Source organism: Amphiura filiformis, chromosome 16 (assembly GCF_039555335.1).
Source record: "Amphiura filiformis chromosome 16, Afil_fr2py, whole genome shotgun sequence".
Classification (NCBI taxonomy): Eukaryota; Metazoa; Echinodermata; class Ophiuroidea; order Amphilepidida; family Amphiuridae; genus Amphiura; species Amphiura filiformis.
This window is the reverse complement of record NC_092643.1, coordinates 50,952,099-50,965,770: the sequence shown is the minus strand read 5'-3', so window position 1 is coordinate 50,965,770 and position 13,672 is coordinate 50,952,099. Positions and strand designations below refer to the sequence as shown.

The window sequence follows — 13,672 nt, the reverse complement described above, 5'->3', positions numbered from 1 at the left end:
TGTTCAGAGGGCGGGAACGTGTTTGTATTCCAGAAGGAGATGCATGTAAGAGAAATAGCCATCAGAAAAGGACTAGCACAGATCGCGCGTCAAATAAGAAATTCTAAAATTGGCTGTAGCAATTATGAAGACATTGGTTTACCTATTGAATAACCATAACTAACACATAAGCTTGTACAAGTTATTGGAATATGCCCTTGTAAATGTTATTTGGTAGAAGTAACTTCCTCAATTTAAATAATACAAGAATACGAAACAACCTACAATCCTGGTCATAATTGATGGAACACTTCAACATGGGTACTTCAAATATGCCCCCATTCCCACGGATCAATATTGGTCATGTTGGTAGTTGTTTTTTTAATCATGCACCCCTAGGTACATCCAACATTGATTGGTGGGAAAGGGGAGGGCTGTAGTAGTATGAAACGGTTCACACCAAAGAAAGCTAAATTTCAGTATGTCAAGTATAACTAAAATACGGTTTAAAACAAACTTATTTTTACATAAGTGTTCCAACTATAGAATCAGAGCTATAGAATGTTGAGCCTTTGTTACGAAACGACAGGCATCGGTGCGATATGTGGGTACTGATTAAAAACACCAAATTAGCATTATATGTCTTGGTTCAGTGTGTGGTTCAAAGTAGAGACCCAATATCATGCTGTTAAATACTATAGCATTTCCGATAGTTAAAGAAGATATTCTTGAACCGAATTGAAACGGCAGCCATCTTGGATCTATATATTACTACCATCTCTCCAGCCATGAACTGGTCTTCAAAAGTGGTTGGGGAAGGGTCTCGATTCCCCTGATTGCTCAAAAGTTCCTAGGTATAGTAGTCTCAGGTTTTGATGACGTAATAATACAAAGGTACTTTACACAATTACCACAAAATAGAAATCCTACCATATGAAACGCATTTTATCATGAAATTTAACAGCCACAAATGTGTGTAACCATGAAACAACATATTCATTATAGAAATATCATGCTATAAAATACTATAGCATTTCCGATAGTTAAAGAAGAAATTCTTTGATTTCCTAAAAACCTCAGAATCAAGTCAAAACTTGGCAAAAGTTGACATGTCAATTACCACCACGCCAGTTCTAGGTAGACGAAAGGAAAGTAAGCTTATGTAAGGCAATTATCCGGCTCAATTTCAACAATCCTTTGCATTTGTCTATCTATGTACAGGATACGAAATACCTTAGGCAAGCCTCCGATGAAAATTAGTCAAGGGGAAATATTTACCAAATAATTATGTTTGAGTTTTTAAATGAAATCTTGTTTATCAACATTTTGGCATGATATGACCTTCAATTATGATTATTATATGCTGTTAAGGAAACGATATTAATATAATTTTGTTTTTCACGTGTATTAGTAATGCACGTATCTGGACATGTGAGTGATAAATTTAGCAAAGAAAAAGTTCATAAAACAGATCACAGGAATTTGAACTGTGTCACATTTGATATTAAAATTACAATTATATACTTTTTGCAGATGATTAGCTACAAATGCATCACTCTTATATAAAAATTGTCAACAAAATCAATTGACCTTAAAATTAAGCAGATAAAACAGATCACAGGAATTTGAAATTTCAAATTTGACAATTAAAATGAGAGGACAGTATTAGGCTATAAATACACCACTCTAGGTTGTCGCTTAAGGGTAGACTAGGTATTGTTGGTCGAAGCAACCAAAGAAAAATCTATAATTATGTATAATTATTATATATATTGAAAAAATACACTTTGATGTTTTACAAAAGTTCATTCTACAAATCATATACTTTAAAAACTTGCTTGATTTATGTGGTTAATGGGTCCTGTACGTTTTACAAAGGTATTGTTGTTTCAGCCCTCTTTACCACATAACTCAAGAACCACAGGACCTACAAAAGTATAACTGTGATATTTGAAGTCTTCTACAAACTCGTTATGAAATGATTAATGCAATTTTAGCCAAAGTTCACTACCATTCGCAAGATGCTGTAAACTACAAAAATTGCAACAGTTTAAAATAGTTGCTAACCTTAATAATTACTGCAGGGGAAATCATGTTGTTTTCCTCTTGAATCATACTCTAAAACAAGAGACAAACATCTGAATGGAATTAAAACATATGGGTTTGTATGACATTGACATGTTCTTGTTCACTACCATTCGCAAGATGCTGTAAACTACCAAATCATAACAGTTGAAAATAGCTGCTAACCTTAAGTCAATTAATCTTAAAAAACACATATTACATAAATTCCTTTCCTAATTGATAAAACATCCAATTTGGGCAATTTGTAGAGTGCAAGATATTGTAAGTGACATTTTTGACGAATTTTGGAAGTTGATGAACTTTCCCAACTTTATATGATAACGATTTTTTTATCTAAATTTTTCTATAAAATTAACATAAGCTATTTTGGTTCATTCCCCAAATTGGCATAAAGGAATAAAACAGCAGTGCTGATCAACATGAACTCCATTCAAATGTCCGTACGGTCGAATCCCCCAAACTGATCTAAACGTGATTCATCCTTATTAGGCTGTTTTAAGTATAATTGCAGGGAAAAGTGGTATCACAGTCATTCGCCTTACATAATTACAAACATCTGATTTGTGATGATCTTTTAGATTTCCTGTTTCAGCAAATCACTAATGTCTTTATGATGTTTGATTATATACAGGGTGATTTAAAATGAACTGTACCCAAATTCAAATATTAAAATAAAATATTTAGCGACATTAAAATAATTTGTGTTTGTAAGTTGTAACAGGATAGTATGTTTCCTATTATTGGTGAAAAAGCATGTCTTTACCACAAATGGTTTTGAAGACAACTACATTTTTATAAAACACACCAATTTGGTTACTGCGGTAGAGAACACGGATAAACTTAGTTCCATGTGTTGGTCTAACAATGGGATGATAAATTGAAAATGCGATATCATCTGAATGAAACCACTTATTATCAAAATTCAAAATTTTTTACTACAGAACACTTATCACTGCTTTCTATGATAGTTTTTTGATATGTACAATCTCCGCGAATATATATGAAAAATGGGTTAAGTTGGGTACAGTTCATTTTAAATCACCCTGTAAGTTGTTCCATAGAGTCAATCAAAGGAGCAGTCTATACGTATATTTTAGTAACACAAAATGGTAAATACTACAATCCAGGACAAAATGTGTTGGATCACCCAGGGTGTTTTTGAAGATTCAAATGACCTCATAATCACCATGGAATTCACTTATGAACCATGTAGATTTCTAACATAGACCTTAAACAATGTTATATTTTAAAAACAACTTGTGCCAAAGGCCTGAATGTATTTAATAAAATTGAACTTGAACTTGAACTTAAACTTGAACCAATACATACATGTATCCCCAACGCCTCCCCCATATCCCCCAGTCAATGGTGGGTACTTCCACAACATCAAAAACGAAATTCAAGGATTCAACCTTGATAGGGGAAAGGGGGTCAATGACAAACATGACAAAGCACATGCTAAATGTGATCCAACCATTTTGACTGGGATTGTAGATCTCAGGTTTAGGTAAAGTAAAGTGAATTCTTCAGTTTATGCCTAATTTCATAGTACATAGGCCTACTGGTAAACTACGTATCAAATGGAATATTTTTAATACGTAAATTAAACAGCTGCTTAACACGTAATCCCTAATTCAAGCTTGATTGCATGGGACTTCTTGTTCATGGGGTAGGAAGACTCTTCTTAGTTAATCAAGGTTATCTCTGAGAGATAAAAAAGTAATTTATATATCGTAGGCAAAATATGGATTAACAATAAGGCAACTATCTACGGTACTTTAATTCTTGTGCGTCATTTATACGTGTCTATTGTTAAAGACTATATACAAAAAAAAAAAAAAAAACAACAACAGGAAAATCAAATGTCAAATTACGCTGAACTGCATATCATTTTGAATATTGTTGTACAATTCATAAAATCATTAAGGAAAACGGTATAAATGGGTTGTTTATGTTTTATAAATGAATTTTAAAGAAATACTGAAAGAATCGTACCATTTTTTTGAAAGTGGATGTTCTCCGCAACACTTTCATGACTGCCGAATTCCTCTTGTTTGACGAGGCCAAGGACTTTAGCGACGGACTCCTCTTGGTATCTAAGCATAAACTTTGCGTTACCATGACTCTCCGATGTCCCGGATTCATCTCATTGGTATCTTTCATCCTCTTAAGGGAATTTCCCCTGGAATTTTCCACAAAATCACAAGCAGTAAACATCTCGACGATTACTATGTAGACTTCCCTCCTGACATTGAAACATGTAATCTATGTTTGTCTCCTTAAGGGTATTATGTTACAATTCCGGTTTGATCACCATTGAAGCCACTCTGTGGTCAACGTTTACTTTCCTTTTCTCCAGAGGAACCAATAATTCGTTCCTGTGTGTTAATCAATGATTACACGTTGAAAGATTAGTACACTTTAACCGTACAAGCTAACAAGCCCAACTTTAATCAAATGTGAGATATGATCCCTGAAAGCAGATGGTAGTTTACTGGCCTCCACACACACAAAAAAAACCCTTAGATGAATCACAACTGCATAACATTCTAATTATACGCTGCCAGTAGTTATCAACGAATTGCAGTGCCAAACTCTATCAACTCGGTCATGTATCACATAACAGTACGCTATTCAAACAATCAAGATACCTATGTCAATATGAGGGAAAGCAGAAGAGCTTTCCGTCAAGGTGTTAAGCTTCACCTTCCTGTACTCACGTGTGAGGACATTGAGAGGTTATCTTCCAATGCAATCCCGTAGGTGAGCTACTCTGACAAAGTTGAGCGAGATTACTGGAGCCCTTCTATATCAGAGCGCTCATTCAATCTCCAATGGACTATCACTGAACCAAAAACATTTCTTTCTCTTTTGAACTAGATATTTCATCAAGTAAATAAAATTTGAAAAGTAGAGCCTTGCTTGTATGGGTTGAAATCCGCGCTGTAACTTTTTATTGGTTTTTATCCTGAGGCTATAATGCGACTATACAATATTAACGTCATTCGTTACATGGTATTACACTCAACCCTGTTTCTAATAATGTTTTGACTTTTGAAAATAAAAAGTAGCATAAGCATATTTATCTGAAGCGGCCTGGGAGCTATTTCCTTTCAACCCTAACTTGGAATTACACGATAAGATCTGCTTCAGCATTTAGCAATGACTGTTGAAATAGAGTAATATTTGAATACGTACAAACAGGCTGTGTGTCCGATTTTACTAGATGGTGATATCCATTTGATTATATGGTAGCGACCCCCAGTTTCCATCTGTGCTGTGGAGTTGCTTCTGTTTCAGTGTTCATTACAATAATTTAAGGAAAGTGTTTATCTACTACTTATATTATCAAAGGTAGCATACTATAATTTTAAAATCCTAATTAAACGTAGCTTGACCAGTAGCGCATTAGCAAAGAAATCTTCATTATGATTTTCAAGTTAGAGTAGAGAGAACGGTGGCGCAAACGGTGCTGACTCTGACTCATGATCAGAATGTTAAGGGTTCGAAGCCAGGGGTGCTATTGTGTTGACGTAGACATGACCCGGCCTTAATCTCAATTGTCTCTGTCCACGGGATTTGTCCATCCAGGTGTATAAAAGGGCACCTGTATATAGATTGCTGGGTAGGTAAAACAGACTCAGATGTTTCAGGTTAATTCAGGGGATTCTGGTCCAAACGTCAAGGAGAAAGATTAGCTCTTTGACCTTTAAGCATAGCTGCGGGGCGACATTGGCCTTACCTTTACCTTAAGATAGTTTAGTAGGACAATCTGATCTCAAAATTGTCTTGTAGAAATAATTCTGAAACAAAATCATTGTTAATATTGTTATTACAAACTTGAAGGAAATATGTCAAGAAGGAACACAGGTTGTGATCAGTGAGTTTTATGATTTGCCAAAAGTCCACATAAGGTAAATTGACTTCATTTTGACGTTTATTGTGTTCTTAAGAAACTTTGCTTTTAAGATTTGACGAATGCTTTGCTTGTACCACAAACTACATTGATTTCTAATCTAACGAGCGCTGGCCTAATTAGTAATAACACAATTGGCGCACTTGAAATCTCGCTGCATTATTTCCTATATCGACTCCGTAGAATTGGAATAATTTGATAGTCTCGGCTGTCTTAAATGGCGCAGCCAGAAAAGAGTGAGAGGTATGTAAACGGTGACAAGTTGTTAATGGTTATTTTGATTCATGTCCAATTCTTTGACATTAATCGCTATGGACAACGATAAGTCAAATAACTAACTGATTTCATTTGAACTTTCTATCAATAAACCCGGGTTCAATATGATACGCAGTGGCGTAATTAGTGGGGTAGGCGGGATTGGAACCGTGCCCACCCCAATGATTTGACCATTTTGTACATGCTTCAACATGTTCAACGGAGGATCTATTTTTTCAAGTTAAGATAAGATATTTAATTTTCGATCAAACAAGCAACAAACGACATCCACATATGCATAAAAAAGCTAGATGGAGGAAGAGCAACTAAAAGCTGAGGATCAAACATAAAAGCATAATTAACAAGACATAACCAACGATACAAGGACTTTAAATCGCAAGCATGTATAGATAAATAATGAAATTATAATAGTATTTTGAAATTCAAAATTTCATCCGATTAACTATATTGTTGCATATATCAAGGGTTCAGAACCAGAAAGCCGTTACTCACTATGACCAGCTCTCATAAAATGAGCATAAAGTTGGCTCCTAACTTTGGTCTTCAAAAATCAATATTTCCTCTCAATAATGTCTTTTGTTTCCTATTGAATTTTGTCGTGATTAATGGACTTTATCTCCTATGGTGTCCGGGCGAATTTATGCTCATTTTGTGGGAGCAGATGATTGTGAGTTGAGGCTTTCTGGCTTTCTACCCTCGATATGATATAATATTGTTACATTATAATGGATACAGTCATCATCTTATTTATACATTATGTAGCTTTTTTTGTGCATGGATGACGCAAATCGTCTCTTGAACTATGTAGTTTTGATAAAAAAAATCAATTATCAAAACAATCTATTTCTAGTGATGAGTTAAAAACCCGATGATGAGAGATAAAATTAAAACAAAGATACCAACTAATGAAACGTCTCAAAACTTAATTAACTACCAATTAATTTTCATTACGCTAGTATGACAAGCTTCCGGAGAGCAATCAAAGTACCCTAACTCTAAAATGAGTCTATGGATAGGGAAACCTGGGTAGGAAATTTTGTTAATTCTGTCATTCTGCCCAGGGCCCCCAAAATTGTCATGTGCCTGTTTCTTTTTAGCACCAAAAACACCATGTTTTGGACCAACATATGGTAAAATAATTGCACATTTTTGTGCGCTTCGCGTGCACTGGCAATTTATATAGCAAAATTCACCTTCATTTTGGGCTAAAATTGTTTGAAATTGAAATAGTTTCGTGCGCTTCGCGCACAAATGTCCTAGTAAAATCAGAACAAAATATGCTCTTCTACCTCTAAATTGTCATGCTTCAGCCGCCACTGTCGATCTTATAGTAGGCTTCCTATTTGTATACCAAACCTTGGCCACTTGAGTGCATATGCCTCACGGTGAGTTTGTTGGCCTCCCAATTTTGGCCTGGCCAAGGGCCCCAAAAAGGTAAACCCGGCCGTGTTTGTCGGAAAACTTGAACAGTTACAATTATTACTAGCTATTACTGGTGGCTTAAAACGAAACGCTCAACTGGTTAAGTGTTAGCCTAGAGAGATCCGGAGATTCCAAATTCAATTTCTGCATTTTGTTTTGCAACATGTCCAATAACTGTTATTCAATAGACAGACGGAATGTTTTTTTTAAAACCTGGGTCAGGGGCGGATCCAGGAATTTGTAATAGAGGGGGCGCCGAGCCAACGCCACCGCCGCCGCGGCTCGGCGCCCACACAAAGTCAGGCGCCACTCTGCAAAAATACACAGAGTCAGGCGCCGATCTGCACAAAATAGAGGGGCGCGCGCCGCGTGCGCCCCCTCTAAATCCGCCACTGTGGGTCAATCATTCATTTTCCAGTAACATGATGCCCAGGTTGTAGTGAACCAGGTTGTAAGTAAGCCATGACGTTACCCTGATCAGAACTGACTGCGAGATCTTTGTCATTTACTGCATCTGCCCCACAATTCAAATGCAGTAATGGAGAAAGCACTCACCTGAAATTGAACCAAGGACCTCTTGCACCAGAGTCAAAGACCTTAACCGCTGGGCCACGCTGCTCTCTCAAATGTAAATATCTTATATCGGGTAATTGAAATTCCCGAAACATTTTCAAAAACAATAAATTATGAAGAGTCATTTTGTGAAATGTCGCTGTTCAACCATTTACATTAATTTATGTCTCCTTAAGGTGACACAGAATCTGGGTTGACATAATACCCCTTAAAGAAAAAAAATGCTATGGTTGATGGTAAACTTTGGATCAGACGATAATTTAATGAAATCCCAAAATGCTTTGCGATCCCAATATCCATCGTGCACCTGTATTCATGTATATTGAATGTTAGTTAAAATGGGCATAATACAATTCAACAAAATACCTTCAGCACCCCGTCTTTTAGTGTAAAGGTTGTGGTTTGTGATAGCGTACTGTATGGAACCGCGTTCCATCGTTTAGAACGATAGAAACCGGCTCTAACCGGACGGAACCACCCGGAACCGGTGGTCGAGTTTTGATTTGATCCCTTACTTACTCAGCGAATCGGATTTGACAAATAATTATTACTTTCAATCGATTCTTGTTACAACTTGATGTTCTAGCAGAATATTGTCATGAATGGGGCCTTTCAGTAAATATAGATAAAACTACAATCATGGTATTTAAACGAGGTGGTGTTCTTAAACGTGCTGAGAAATGGTTTTATAAGGGAACAAGAATAGAAGTGGTCAATACCTTCAAGTACCTAGGTAATGTGTTTTCAAGTAATGGGAACTGGCTTAATGCACAGAAATCCACTGCATCGCAAGCTAACAAAGCTTTCTTTGGTCTCATAAAGATTTTGAAAAGCTATAGTCCTCTCCCTGTGGATGTTCTATTCAAGATTTTTGACACAAAAATAAGACCTATACTCCTTTTCGGTAGTGAACTTTGGGGAACATCTGAGTCCCAGATAATTGAAAGAGTACATATTAAGTTTTGTCGTTATGTTCTTGGTGTATCTAAATCATGTAAATCTATCCCACACTGTGCCATTCGTGGTGAACTTGGTAGAAATGCACTGTTGGTAAATTCACTTATTAACTGTATTAAGTATTGGTTTTACATTTTATCACTGGATAATAACAGGTTTTTAAGACAAAGCTATGAGTTTCAATACAAAAAGGCAGAGAATGGTAAAGAATGCTGGGCTATGAAGATCAAAAATATTCTGTACTCTTACGGTTTTGGTGAAATATGGATTGCTCAAGGTGTTGACAATGTAAATTATTTTATTGATGTTTTCAAACAGAGATGTAAAGATATTGATATACAAAATTGGCGAAATGCATTAAGTACATATTCATCACTTACTTTTTATACTCAAATCAAAGAAAATCTAGTGGTGGAAGACTATTTATTGTGGCTGGAGAAACCATTTCATAAAATACTTCTGACCAAAGCCAGATTGGGTGTTCTTGAGTTAGAATATGTTCGTGGAATATGGTTTAAGGTTCCTCGAAATTTACGTATTTGTAAAATCTGCCACACTGGTGAAATTGAAGATTTGTATCATTTTGTATTAAAATGTCCTGCTTATGCTAATGAAAGAAATCGCTTATTGCCAGAGTGTATTCCAAATTTCAATTATTTTATTACTCTATTTCAGTCTAGAAATCAACAAACTATAATTTCATTATCAAAATTTATTTTTAATGCTCATAAAATCAGGCAAACTCTTTTGCCCCCTGGTGATGGGTAATTATATTGTACTGTACTTTATTGTATTGTAAGGCCGAAGGCCTATATATACTGAGAAATAAAATCTCTCCATATGGAGAGAACTGAACTGAACTGAACTGTTACCATGGTTATTTTCAACTTTCAACAGAACGATCATTAGGATCTCAACAGTTCCATCTTTCCGGACCGGTTTTTGACCGCAATATGATTTCACACAATGACCTTTGATGAGTTGAGTTCAGAGGATCATACTCTCGTTTTCGAGCTATCATTGTTGAATTGCGATTTATCGACCTGATGGAATGGGCATGTACGAATTACAAGCCGTGCATCCCCCAGTACTTAACCAGACCAACTTTTTAGATGCCTTTTAGGGTCCTTAAAAACATTCTGGATGTTAGCAGTGAAAAACCCCGATGCTCTCGAGATATTCAAAAATGGTCAAATTTCAAAATGGTCACATATCAGCCAAAACATATGATATAAGCATAAATAAAGTGATTATATATAGTTTTATGACCATCAGAAATTCATTTCTGGCATTTTTAATTTGCTGCTGTACATCAAATTCAAGATGGCGGACAAAATGGCCGCCAAAAGAGGTCAAATTTGACACATGTCTATTGCCTTACGTATTGGATAAATGTCATTCTTTGAGTGTAGAAGTATATTGGGGTTAAGGAACTGCGTCCTTGACGCAATCTCTAGGATACAATCTCTAGGATGCAGTATATTGGGGGTTTACAATCTCTGTCGTAGAACTGTGTCCTAGAGATTGTTATGTTTGGGATCCTAGTGTTTGTAAAGGTTATTCTTTTGATTGTAGAAGCATATTGGGCCCGGATATTGGGTTTAAGGAACGGGGAAAAAAAGATTTTTAAAATATTGGACGAGTCGATAGTCGAGTCCAATATTTTAAAACTCATAGCGAGATCAATAAATATCGGGCGTAAAACATCCAATGTGTTGGATCCAATATTTCCACACACTTGGATTCTTCAAAACATAATAATGTGTAAACTAGGTCATTCTTTGATTGTAGAAGCATATTAGGTTTAAGGAATTGTGTTCTAGGTATTGTCATGTTTGAGATCCTATAGTGTGTGTAAAGGTCATTCTTTGATTATAGAAGCATATTGGGGTTAAGGAACTGTGTTCTATTTGTCATGTTTGAGATCTACCATGCATATTGTGTGTGAGATCCTAGTGTCGGAGTGAATTTAACATGTTCAGTGGCCAAAAGCAAGTCACTTGTGGCCGGCTGGCGACCAAGCGTTTAAATATAGCTACAGCATGTTATACATTGCTTGTGTAAATGTATCACATTAAAATTGACCCTGGATGTTACGGTATACGGTAGCTGTAAAAGACAGAAAACAGAAATGACAGAAATGACAGAAAAGACAGAAAAGTTTGGAGTTATGAATTAGAGAGTTGTTAGGAAGCTGTGGGAGTTAAAATGTTGGGAGTTAATGTTTAAAGGTGCATGTTCCCATTAATTGATAGTTTGCTGGATTGCCATTAAACTTGGTGGATGCGACTGCCGAAAATTGTCAAGGTCATGTCAAGGTCATCCCAGTAGGTTGTTGGATTGCCATCAAACTTGGTGGATGCGATCACCATCGGGTGCCGATAATGGTCAAGGTCATCCGAGTATAGATTGTTGGATTGCCATCAAACTTGGTGAATGTGACATTAATTTAGTTTATGTAATTAAACAGATTTTTGAGCTACAGGCACCTTAAAGCCATATTATAACATTTTCAAACAAAATAGATTAGCATTTCTTTGCCATAAAATGTTAGCCTTTACTGTCAGATATATCCCTTTTATTTTTGAGCCGAACAACTACGGCAAAGCAAAGAAAATTGGATTTTACTACCAGCGCACATGTCGCCAATACGTACCACTCCTTCGGTCATGTTGTGGTACGACCCTTTGTTGTGTATATCACCGTCCCGCACGCCGTGTACGTACTGTGTGTTATGAACATCGTGTATGCGTTCGACTAATAATTCCATCGTAATAATAAAGCGCCGGAATCGGCGTTTTATTCAAAATCTCGGATTTTGAGAAAACTACAGCACCTAGAGTCTTGATTTTTGCAGGGTATATTGGTTTAATAAAGTACAATTTAAACGTGTAAAAAAAGGAATTTTAAAAATTCAGTGAGGGCGTCTTCCTCAGCAAATGTTATAATATGGCTTTAACAGTGCCACCCTTATTTTCAGCTTCATGAATGCCTCCTTACCTGCCATGTCCGTGCACGGATTACTTTCATCATTTCATGCACTCAGATCAACAGTGGCATGGCCAACGGGGGGGGCGTCAGGGGAAAAGGGGCAGCTTTTCAGCCGGCCTAAACTTTTTTATTAAATTGTTTTCATCTAATTGTGGGTAACTTGTGAACTTTGCTATAGAGTCTTCAATTGTGTCTCCTGCAATTTGTTGTGCCATATAAATAGTAAATGCTATTAAAATCTAATTGTGATGATTTGTGGGGATCAGCATCCACCCCTCTCCATGTACTCCACCACCACAAAGTTCTCGCCAACATCACATGCACTTCAAATAAAGTATGCAAAACGAACCTGCTGTGTATCAGCAGGTCCTGCAGCTGGTCAAGGCTTTCTGGCTTTGAGGCACAGTCCAGACTTTTGTGACAGTGTTACATAGAGTGTATGGTCAAACTGATTCATTTCGACTCATTCTCACTCATTTGCATTCATTACTATCAATAAGTACCCTCTAATTCATAACTCCAAACTTTTCTGTCTTTTCTGTCATTTCTGTCATTTCAGTTTTCTGTCTTTTACAGCTACCGTTACTGTATATGAGGTGGGGAAACCATTACCATGATTACAGTTATTACGGGAGAAGGGTAGTCATCAGTCACGCGGTGCCAGTTCCACTTATGTATAAATGGAAATATACCTTATACACTTTAATGTTATTTATGTGGGGAAGTTTGTTTAGGCGGGAACCACGAGCACCATGGGGAGGAAGTCCCCGGAGGGCATTGTAAGAGAAAAGGGGTAAAAAGTTCAAATTATCTTAACTTTATGCAGGAAACAACCAGAATAAGACGGGCACAAAAACAACAAATCATATTGGAACTGATTGGTAATTGGTAATCCTTATCGTCAACCTCACCATACTAAAACATTTTTAATAGCGCGAGCCATTTTAGGGAGCAGCTCCCGGAGCAGCTCTGAACATACCCTAAATCATGTAAATAGTCAAGAGCATGAAGAGAGAAATAAACCATTGCAGCCAGGATTCCATTGATCACCCTTGTCTATCGTGCACCTCGTGACTTTTTGTAGGGCATGAATCTTAAGATTAAATCCATGTTGAAGGCAAAACATTTACACTATTACACTATAGTCTATTTAGTATAAGATGACACATGACCCTCTTCTTAATAACTATAATTATATATCACAAGAAGATATTTTAAAGTTGTGGCAATATTTATTAAAGCTTTCCAAAGGTCATGTGCCATCTAATAGTGAACGGACTATAGACTAGTTATTATGACACTAGCCTCGTCCAATTGTTAATGTCTCAAGCAGAATGTACCCAGAAATCCTTGAACAATGGCGTAGTCAGTTGGTCGAGTTTTTTCAAGTTTATAAATGCCGAAGTGGGCCAAAAATTAAAATAATTCGGTTTTAAACACACCATTAATCAGAGAATCATTTTATTGTCATAC

General features: G+C 36.4%; 1 protein-coding gene across 1 annotated transcript in view; it reads right to left on the bottom strand.

The window, feature by feature from the left end:
* LOC140136159 (uncharacterized) overlaps positions 1-4,258 on the bottom strand; it is a 224,185-nt gene extending 219,927 nt beyond the window's left edge. The window contains exon 1 of the mRNA XM_072157865.1: positions 4,060-4,258. The gene's annotated coding sequence lies outside the window, so the exon portion shown is untranslated. The remainder of the gene's footprint in view (positions 1-4,059) is intronic.
* Positions 4,259-13,672: the final 9,414 nt, after the last annotated feature.